The sequence below is a fragment of the Myodes glareolus genome, chromosome X (assembly GCF_982192425.1).
Source record: "Myodes glareolus chromosome X, mMyoGla1.1, whole genome shotgun sequence".
NCBI classification, from domain to species: Eukaryota; Metazoa; Chordata; class Mammalia; order Rodentia; family Cricetidae; genus Myodes; species Myodes glareolus.
This window is the reverse complement of record NC_142053.1, coordinates 147,252,504-147,264,016: the sequence shown is the minus strand read 5'-3', so window position 1 is coordinate 147,264,016 and position 11,513 is coordinate 147,252,504. Positions and strand designations below refer to the sequence as shown.

General features: G+C 38.9%; 1 pseudogene; it reads right to left on the bottom strand.

Moving 5' to 3' along the window:
• Positions 1-9,768: 9,768 nt before the first annotated feature.
• Positions 9,769-11,175, bottom strand: LOC148117537 (spindlin-2-like; annotated as a pseudogene).
• Between the last annotated feature and the right edge of the window lie 338 nt (positions 11,176-11,513).

The following is an 11,513-nucleotide window of genomic DNA, read 5'->3' as shown; positions in this document are numbered from 1 at the left end:
AAAACCCAGGATAGTCTAAATTCTATACAATAAAAGTATTCCTGAGACATTACCATGCCTGACGTCAAACTCTAATACAGAGATACAGTAAAAAAAAAAAAAAAAAAAAAAAAAAAAAAAAAAAAAAAAAAAAAAAAAAACTGCATGGTATTGGCAAAAAACCAGAGATGTTGACCAATGGAATCGAATCGAGGTCCCAGATATTAATCCTCAAACCTATGAACAAAAGATTTTTGACAAAAAAATCTAAAACTGTACAATATTAGAAAGAAAGAACCTTCAACGAATGGTGCTGGCATAATTGGATGTCAACCTGTAGAAGAACGAAAATAGATCCATGTCTATCACCATGTACAGAACTCAAGTCAAAATGGATTAAAGACCTCAATATTAATCTGACCACATTGAACCTGATAGAAGAGAAAGTAGGAAGTATTCTGCAAGACATGGTCACAGGAGATCATATCCTAGGTAGAATTCCAGTAGCACAGACAATAAGAGCAATAGTGAATGAATGGACCTCGTGAACCTGAATATCTTCTGTACATCAAAGGACACTGTTATTAAGACAAAAAGTCAACCTACTTACTGGGAAAATATCTTCAACAACCCCTCATCAGACAAAGGTCTGATCTCCAAAATGCGCAAAGAATTAAAGAAAATAGGCCCTAAAATTTTATTCAACCAAATTAAAAATGAGCTACTGAACTGAACAGAAAATTCTCAACATTAGAAATTCAAATGTCCAAAAGACACCTAAGGATATGCTCTAACTCTTTAGTGATCAGGGATATGCAAATCAAAACAACTTTGAGATACCATCTTACACCTGTCAGAATACCTAGAATAAATAACACCGAAGATAACCTGTCCTGGAGAGGATGTGGAGTGAAGGGAACACTCATCCATTGTTGGTGGGGGTGCAAATATGTGCTGCCACTTTGGAAATCAGTGTGGCAAGTTCTAAAGAAATTGGGAGTCACCCAACATCAGGAACCAGTATGCAACTCTTGGGTATGTCCTGTCATACTAAAAAAGCATTTGCTCAACTATGATCATAGCAGCACAGTCTGTAATAGTCATAGCCTGGAAACAACCTAGGTGTCCCTCAAGAGAAGAATGGTTAGTGAATGTGTGGATCATATACACATTAGAGTTTTACCCAGTGGTAAAAACAATGATATCTTTAATTTTGCATGCAAATAGATGGAAATAGGAAATGTTTTAATGAGTGAGATAACCAAGACCCAAAAAGACAAATATGGTGTGTACTAACACAAAAGTTGATGCTAGCCACAAAGAAAGGACATTGAGCTTATAATTCGTGATCTTAGAGAAGGTAAATAAGAAAGTGAACCCAAAGAAAATCATAGAGTTATCCTCCTGGATGTTGGAAGTACACTAGATTGCCAGGCACAAATTGGTGCATGGAGATCTGGGCAGTGCATGTAATGTGAGATTTGTAGAGAGAAGGGAGAAAAGAAGGATTCGAGAGAGCTTGTAGGAATGGGAGTTTTGGAAAGAGGAAGGGTGGAAATGGCAGCAGGGAAGTCAATATCTTAATTAAGGGAGATATTTTAGGGTTTGGAAGAGACTTAACTTTAGAAGAGTTCCCAGGGCCAAGGAGAGGTCGCCTGATTTTTCCCTGGGCAGAAGAGGGTGCCTGATGGCCTGGTTCCATAGCCACACTGATGAATATCTTGCATACCACCATAGAACCTTCATCTGGCCATATGTGGAGATAGAGGCAGAGACCCACATTGCAGCACTGGAATTTACTCACAAGGTCCAGATGAGTAGCAGAAGGAGGGAGAACATGAGCACAAAGTCAGGCCTACGAGAGGTGCATCCATGCACTGGGATGGCGGGACTGATCTAATGGGAGTGCACCAAGGCCTGCTGGACTGGATGTGATGGAGCATATGATGAAACTGTACACTGTGGATGTGGCTGGCAATAAAGGCAGACTGAGAAGCCAAGGACAATGACACTGGGTTTTGATTCGACTGCATGGACAGACTTTGTATGAGCCTGGTTTACTTGGATGCTCACCTTCATAAAACTGTATGGAGGGGGAAACTTGTACTAAACATATTTGGAAAATGTAAAAAAGGGTACTTTTCAGGCAAATACCATAAACCAAATCGAATCAAGACCACATAAACAATTTAAGGAGAACTAATAACACGAGGGAATAGGAGCTGTTATCAAAAACCTTCCTATGAAAAAATCCAATGACAAGATGGTTTTGTGCAGAATTCTACCCCAAAGAAGTAATATGTATACTCCTCAATGTGTTGCACATAACAAAAATGGAAGAGTCATTTACAAATTTTTTCATGAAGATACACTTACCCTTATACCAAAACTGCATAAAGTCTCAAGCAAGAAATTGAATTACAGACCAATCTCACTCTTGAACACCAGTGCAAAAATTCTAAATAAAATATTGGTAAACCAAATCCAAGAACACATTAAAAAAATCCATTTTGAATGATGATATAACTTCATCCCTGAGATGCAGCACTGGTTCAACATATGAAAATCTATCAATGTAATCCATCATATAAATAAACTTAATATATATCCTTATTTCACCTTTCACCAAACTCAAGACTAAATCAATTAGAACCTCAATATAAATTCAATCACACAGGATCTGATAGAAGAGAAAGAGGAAATTAGCCTGCAATACATGGGAACCGGAGTCCACTTCTCATGTTGAACCCCAGTAGCATAGCCAATAAGAGCAACAATGAATTAAAGGTACCTCCTGAAACTGAGAAGTTTCTGTAAAGCAAAGGACACAATCATTAAAACAGAAAGCAACCTTCTGAATGGAAGAAAATCTTCAGTAACCCAAATATCAGACAAATATCTGATCTCTTAATTATATAAAGAAAGTAAGAAACTGGACGCTAAAATTCTAATAACCAAATATAAAAAAGGGAATACTCAACTGAACAAAGAATTCTCAATAGAAGAAATTTAAATGGCCAAAAGATTCTTAAGGACATGATCAACTTCTTTCGCTCTCAGTAAATACATACCAAAACAACTTTGAGATACCATCTTATACCTGTCAGAATAGCTAAATTAAAAACACCAGTTATAGCCTTTACCGGAGAGTATGTGGAGTAAAGGAAACACTCATTTCTTGCTGGTGGGTTTGCAAAGTAATGTGGCTACTTTGGAAAACAGAGTGGGAGTATCTCAGAAAATTGGGTGTAAACTGACCTAAGGATCCAGCAATACCACTCTTGGGAAGATACCCAAGAGATGCTCAATAATCCAGCAAAAGAATTTGTTCAACTCTGTAAATAAGAGTATTATTTGTAATAGCAAAAACCTGTAAGCAACCCGTTAATGGAAGAATGAATAAAGAAATTGTGATACTTCTAGAAATTAGAGTACTACTCAGTGGGAAAAAAGGAAATAACATCTTGAATTTTGCTTGAAAATGAACGGAAATAGAAACACTATCCAAAGTAAATAACCCAGGCCAAAAAATATGAATATGGTATGTACTCATGCATTGGTGAATTCTAGTCATAATCATAGGACATTTATCATGTACTTCCTGATCCTAGAGAATCTAATTAATGAGGTGAACATAAAGGAAAGCATATCTAGCTCCTCTTGGCAATTGGAAGCAGACAAGAATACCAGGCAAAAGTTGGAAGTGTGGGGATGGGAGTGGGGTTGGGCAATGGTAGTGGGGTTAGGGGAATGGAAGGGGAATATTGAATGGTGAAACGGAGGGTTGGAAGATCTTAGGGGAGAGGGTTGACTGAAACATAGAAAGGGCAGGTATGGGAGTAGGGAAGAAGATAAATTACTTCAGGGAGCCATTTTGTGGTTGGCAAGATTCTTTGCTCTAGAGGGATTTCCAGTTGTCCACAGAAATGTTGCCAGCTAGGACCCTGGGATTGGAGGAGACTGTTCACTGATCTGGTCTTGTCCCAGATTCAGAAGGATTACTACCTTCATCAATAGAACCTTCTTCCAGCAACAGATGGGGATAGAGTCAGAGACCAACAAGGGAGCACTGGACTGAGCTCTCAATGTACAGTGGAAGTGAAAATCCAGGGAGAATATGACCATGGAAAACAGGACCAGGAGAGGTTGGTCCACTTACTGAGACAGTGTGTTTGAACTAATGGGAGCTTACCAAGTCCAGATGGACTGGGATTGAAAGAGCATGGGATATACTGGACTTTCAGAATGTGGTCACAATTGAGGCAAAAAAAAGCAAAGAAAAAGACTGTCAGATCTTACCAAGACAAGATAATGCAGTTTTGAATATTTTCTGCCTCTGAAAATGGTCTCTCAGTTATACTAGAACTTAGCCAATGTTGGTTGTTCCATCATTGCAAGTGAGATTTTGGGTCATTGCCCTGGTATCTAGTTGTATCTGTCATTTTCTGCACATTTTTAGAGGTTATTTGAGTGTACTTTCTGCTTACTCAAGTAATATTTCCTTTATTGAGTCTTTAATAGGTTTGATGACTAGATATTTGTGGTTACTGACATTCTCCCGGGAAACTACATTAACCAGCAGCATGTGCGCTGGCTTATTGATAATTACTCCACCTGTGTCTGATGTAGATATGCCTTTCCTTCACGCTCATGCACTGGGATTGTTTTAAAAATCTGAGTGTGTCATTCCTGTTTCCCATCTTTCCTGTTTTTCCCTCACTGTCTGTCACATACCCCAACTCTTAATAAACTCATCCACTTGGTTATTTTCTCGTGAATCATGTCCTCTTTCATCTCTGCAGGAATATTAGTTACTTTCTTCTTATATTTGTCCTCGTTATTTATTAAACAAGACTGGAACACAAGAGGATTGGGTACTTATTAAAACATTTATTGTATGTATCTTGTTTGTTATTGTTTATGCTGCTTGCAATTTTAATTTTTTAACTGATATTTCTTTTTATGGTAAATAACTTTGTATTAGGCTTAGAAAGTTCTCATTTAAAGAAAAGAGGGAGTTGTTATATAATTTCCTACTGCCATTATCCTTTAAGATACACATCCACTTGGACTTGAACTCTGATACTATATATGGCAAAGTAAAGCAAATTCACGCCCTCTTTCCAGGCTGCTGGATTCGATTGCTGTTTTACATTTGATAGATGAATTGTGATATGTGAGTCTACACATAAATAAATAACTCTCTGTTACTTTCAATTCTGAGCTTGTGAATGATTAATTTAAAGCATTTCTTTTCATAAAAAATTTTTCAAATACAAGAATGCTACAGGTGGTTAAAGTATCTGCCGGGAAAAATAACTGTTTACAAAACTCATTTACTGCTAATAAAATCAATTGATCCTATGCAGGAATCTCTACTGATTGTTTCTGCTATTGTTTTCTAATGGAATTTTCATAAGGGATTTCTAATTAGGACTAATATGGCCAGGTGATTTCTTGTTCACAGACATGAACTGGTGATATTTCAATAGGTTCTCCCTGACCTTCTGTCATTGTGTATAATGTGTTGGCAAAGCCACTTTGAAGTTATTGACTGAGAGATTTTGATCAGTGCTTCTGAATTACTGAGTAGAATTTACTCTCAGTAGGATTGGGGGGATTCTTGGATGGGTTTTCATATTAGTTCTCTGTAAAAAAATTACAACTCTGTGATTTTTAAAAGCCTGGAAATATCAACAATTTTTCTCAGGATATCTTGGCTCTAATAATGAACATATCTTCTGTCAGTAAACATATATGGGAATGTGTTGATGGGTAGTACTGACTGACATGTATATTTTGAAAAATGCAGACTGAGTGAAAAATGGATGTAAACTTGGAACATCTTGTCTGATGAAGCTCAATTGAAGCCTCAAACCCTGTCTTTGATATTTATTTAACAATGTTTCATTTGCAAATTTAAGTCCAAAAAAACAAAACAAATAAAAAAGAACAACTAACACATATAGAGCTGAACGTACTAAAATATCCATAAATCTCAAACCCATGGTGGGAAAAGGAAAGAAGAAGATGGATCCAGAAAAGGTATAGGATGCTGCTATGAGAAAAATGGAGAAAAGAGATTGCTTCTTAATATGTAAACAATATTTCAAATCTAGACATTTATAAACATTGAATTGATTTTTGTACATGGTCAAAGATAGGGAAAACTATCGAGTATTAAAAGTATAGGAACAGACTTCTAGACCAAGACACTAATACCACAAAAAATGGTTTCAAAAATCAATAAATAAAATTAAAAGTTTTCATCTGAAAAAGGTAACTATCAGTAAACACAATCCCTTCAAAGATGAGAAAATAATAAAGATGATTTCAGTAGGCAATTCAAGAGATTAACTTGTAATGCCTTCTTTCCTTAAGAAGTTCAATATTAGCTCTGACATATTTCATAAATCTTATGAGAAAATCATCTAACCTCTGAATATAAAACACCAGTGAACTCATTTAGACATGATACCATCAGAGAAGTGAGAGAATATATGAGAAATATAGACATAAGATGAGACTTTGGTGATGGGGAATGTGAACTTTCATCTTTGTTCTCTCATGGTGACAGAGAAATTTGGTGGAAATTCAATAAGTTAATTAGTAATGTAGCAGGGTAAAAGATCATCTCGAAAAAAAAAAAAACAACAGGTGCTCTCCGATTCACAAAGGATAAAGAAGCAGGAAGGGAAATCAGAATATTTTCACCTTTCATGATAGCCACAAATAGCATAAAATATCTTGGTATAACTCTAACCAAGGAGGTGACAGACCTATTTGACAAGAACTATATGTCTTCGAAGAAAGAAATTGAGGAAGCTACCTCAAAATTAAAAAACTTGCCTTGCTCATGGATTGGGAGAATCAACATAGTAAAAATGGCAATGCTACCAGAAGCAATTTATAGATTCAATGCAATCCCCATCAAAGTCCTATCAAAATTCTTCACAGACCTTGAGGGAACAATATTCAACGTTATATTGGAAAACAAAAAACCCAGAAGTGTTTAAGATAGACTTTCAACTCTGTCAGTTTCGTTAAGGGGAAATTCACTTCACTTGCACAGATTACCTAGCAGCATCGTTTAGTGCACCGTTAAAGGCAAGGCAAAGAAGGCATGGAGGTGTTGTTGAATGCTTCTGCTGTTGTTGGGGATCTGTGTGGTTTTCTCCTCTAAAGGAAATCATTGGTGACATTCATGCATGACGCATCCTTTCTCTGTGAAGTATCCTGAAGTACTGAAAAGAAAAGAAAATAGGATTTTCCCACTGACAATTTTCTTTTCCTCTTATTGCTATGACAAAATACGTGAGGAAAGCAACCTGGGTGTGGAGGGTGTTCTCTCTGTTCATGATGGGGAAGGTATGGCAGTGGGAGTAAGAGGTTGCTTGTTCACAGTAGGAATAGCAGGAAAGAGTGGAGACCAAGAACAAAGATGTCATGAATCTTTAAGTCATTTCCTTACTTAACCCAATTCCTCCAGTCAGATTCTCTGTCTACAAATCCTCCAAAACCTCCTGAGGACTAAGTATTCAGAAATAGAATCTTGTGTGTGCCATATCACATGCAATCATATTGAGTACGCCATACTGTTTCTCAATTCTACAACCTTTTGTCCTGCCAAACTAATTTATTACCAATAAAGATAACTTGCTGCCTCTTTTTGGTCATAAAAGTCCTCTAAGTTGGTGTGGGAAACTTCTTATGTACCTTCCAATGTTGTTATGAGACCTTAAGGGGACAGCACATTGTTCCAGATAGCAAAGGTAACTGGGTTCAAACCTACAGTTACTTGTTGACTGGACAAATTGGTTTAGCAATAGCCACTGTATGGAAGAATGGAATGGACAGGGAAAAGGAGATGGCACAAGTGGAGGCCGGTATCATTGCTTGAAGGTCCTCTGATCTACTCATTTTGTTTTCCTTATTAGATTAGGACAAGAATTAAATCTCAATCCAAGGATCTCTGAAGCCTGAATGAGTTAAGTATGTGTGACCACAGTGATGTCTCTCTGTCTGTCATAAGGGGCAGGGCTCTTGATCTTCTGACTCATTGCACAGGGATGTCAGCTGTCATTCTGTGGTCCACCTAAGTCTACTGCACAAGAGTTGTCATGGTTGCTGCTCTGTTCTTCCTGACATGGTATCCACCCACTGAGAAATCTTCAAATTCCTCCACTGGAAGTGTAAGTTCTTCTTAAATGGAAGGTTCTATAATTGAAGAGACATAGATATTTTATCTGGAAAAACTTTTGACAAGGGACAGGGGTAAATGGCAGAAGGGAAGAAAGAATAGAGAGAGCGAGAGACAGAGAGAGAGAGAGAGAGAGAGAGAGAGAGAGAGAGAGAGAGAGAAGAAAGGATGAATTCATTTATTCCTTGGAGTGAACCAATGGATGAGGAGACCTAGTAAGATAAAATGTGCTGCAATTCCCTTGGACAGTCAGGCTGACCTGAGAGAAGAAAAGGTTTTCCACTAAGGAGGATGCCTAGTCCATTTTGTATTCTTTGTGCTCCAGGCGCACCCAGGAGAGTGACAATGATGAGGATGAGGAGAAGAAGGTGCAAGGGTGTACCAACATACCTTTGTTCAAATTCTCACCCACTTTGTAGCTGAGTCACCTGACGAGGGTTAGCAGACCTATGTGCTGAACCCTGACTAAGTTTGACATCACCAACCTTGTAACCGAGTTTGTGAAGATGGAGAACCAAAAATTGCCAGTTACTGAAGGTCAGGATCCTGGCATGATGGAAGTCAGGCATCAATATCTTAGAGGTATTGCAGGGTTGGATGTGTGTGTGGGGTCTAGGCTACTCTCCACCATCAACAGAAATACTTCAGTTAACTGATATCATACAGCTCTTTGCATATATTGTATGTGTGCATGCCACACACCAACAGGCATCAAGGTATACATGTTTATCCTGTCTGTGGGTGAGTCTGTTCACCAGTTTCATAGCACAAATCTCAGAAAACATGGGTTAGGAAAAGGGAAAAAATATTTTCATTACACGGGGGGTTGGACAGCATGCATAAGACCTGTGCTAGACCATGTCAGGAGAGACATAATCCCGCCATGAGTAAGTAAGTGGCAGACAGAAGCCTGGCATGAGTAAATAGGTGGCAGACAGAATCCTGTCTTAAGAGGGCAGGTGGTGGATAGAATCCTGCCTTGAGGAAGTAGGTAACATGAGGTCCAATCCTTTGTGAAGGAGCCTCTAGAAGGAGAGACTTTTCTCTAAGCATATTGCTCCTGGTTCCTCAACGTGCTCCCGTGGAGAGCCACACACAGTGAATTACAGCTGTTACAAAAAAACATTAATTAAATAAAACCTGATTTTCTATGATTCCGAGTCTTCATTTATGTCCTTTCCTTATCAGTCTGTTCTGTTTCCTCTAAAGTCCCAAATCCTAATGCTGCTATCTGTTACAGCTTACCTATGACATGCTACTCCCTCAAACTTTACCCTTCCCAGAGTTCCTACATCTTTTTGGCACATCTCCTATGCTTCCTAAACAGTCATATTCTCTTCTTTCCCACCCCTCATCTCCAGTCCCTTCCTCTTCCAGGAGACCAGACCATCTAAGTCCTGTTCTGACAAACCCCATCATTTCCCAAACAACACACCATGTTCAAAACTTTTTATTTTTAGACCAAGACAAATTTCATTGAAAAAGATATCAGGGTTATTAGAGGACCTGAGCTATCTCTGAAAAAAATAACAAAGCATTCCTCCCAATGCAATTTTATGCCTGCCTCTCCACAGTTTGTGAATTTCACTTTAACAGATCTTCACCAAATCATAGACATAGATATGGGAGTCATTATCAATTTTGATGAAATGCACAGAAGATTTGGTGGGAACTTTGTAAATAATTTTGCCTGTCTTTTGGGTTCTGTCTCTTTTATTGTACTGCACACATTTGTCTGTCAAGACATCCATGCATGCTTCCTCTTCTGGAGGATACTCTGGCATAATGTGGAGGGTGCCTTCAGTGTAGTCATCCAGATGGTGGTAAGGGTACAGGACAGTATCTTTCTTGTTTGAAATGTAGAACATGGTTGTAATGGTTGGCACCTCATCTGAGGTCACCCCACCAGACTCATCCATAGAGCCTGATATGATGTGGAGGTTGCCTTCAATGTAGTCCTTCAGGAGGTTATAAATGTACAAGACCGGATCTTTCTTGTAGGTAGTATAGAACCAGGTCTTCATGAAGGGCACCTCCTCTAGGACCATCTCTCTCCACTCATCCTTAGAGCCACTTGTGCCCTCAAATATTTGTTTTACTGCTTTGCCCATGATGACATTTGCAAAGTGAGTTTTTGTTTCCTGAGGAAATGACACTTTATTAGGCAGTATCCTAAGGTTTAAAATACTTTCATCATCGTGAAGCTCCAGTCCATAGACACAACCTATCCCATCATACTTCAACAAATAGACATAGGGTTTTGTAGGCAGTTAATCTAGAATGATAGCATCCCATTGGGTGACTGGTTCATTGCCTTCCTTCCATCCATGAGAAATTCTGTGGCCACCAGTATTCTCTATGGTCTTGAAAGGCCTGAACGGTTTTTGCTTCTGGAGAGGTGACCCTCCTCTGGAGTGTTTGCTCACCTCTCATACTCAGAGGCATCTTCCTCATGTCTTTAGACTAGTGTGGTTGGCCACAGCACTCCTGGTCCACTATCTTTTGGCTCTTTTTCTGTGCTTGGGCTTCATACTTGTCCACTCTCTGAGATGGAAGAACTCGACACTTTAAATCACATATGAAGTCATTGCTTCCACCATTAGTGTCTGCAAGGAAAAGAAGGAGAGGTCATGAGGCTAAGACTCTTTTCTGGAAGTACTTTGTTACAGGTGATGAAGACAGTGCTAAATAGGTTTGGATGCATAAATGTAATTTTGTCATAAGACAATAGTAGGAAAATTAGCAAAATATTCTCTACAGCTCAGTGTAACTGTCTCAGAGATGCATTCTTGCTGCCCAGAGACAATTTGCCTCTGTTGTGAAACCTACTTTCTGACTGAGTAGGTCAATGAGAGGAGGCAGTATGCATATCCTCAACGTGAGTAATAGAAATCTTAACATAATGGCAAAGAAGCCAGAAGGACAGCCATACCTCTCCTTTCATCCTTAAGCCATAAGTCAGGTGGCTGCACACAAAAACCCTTGCCCAAGATCATGGCACTACTAACTACTGGCTCTCTGTATTGTGTCCCCTTATCTAGACCCAGGTTAATTACATAAAGTCATTCTGTGAAAGGAACACTGGGCCCCTTTATATCTTGATGCAGAGGCTTGTTTATTCACACATCCCTGACGATCCCCCATTGCCTGCCCTATTGTCTGGGAGGTTCTGGGCCCAGGAACAGTTCCTTCTCCTGCACTGAGGAGATCCACTCAGAGTCAGTCATAACAAAGTATAGACCAAGGTGCCAAGACTCTCCTGGCTGCATTTGAAGGAGAGTAGGGCAGGCACCAATGCAAGTATTCCTCCAACAATCTGAAGGGTAACATGACA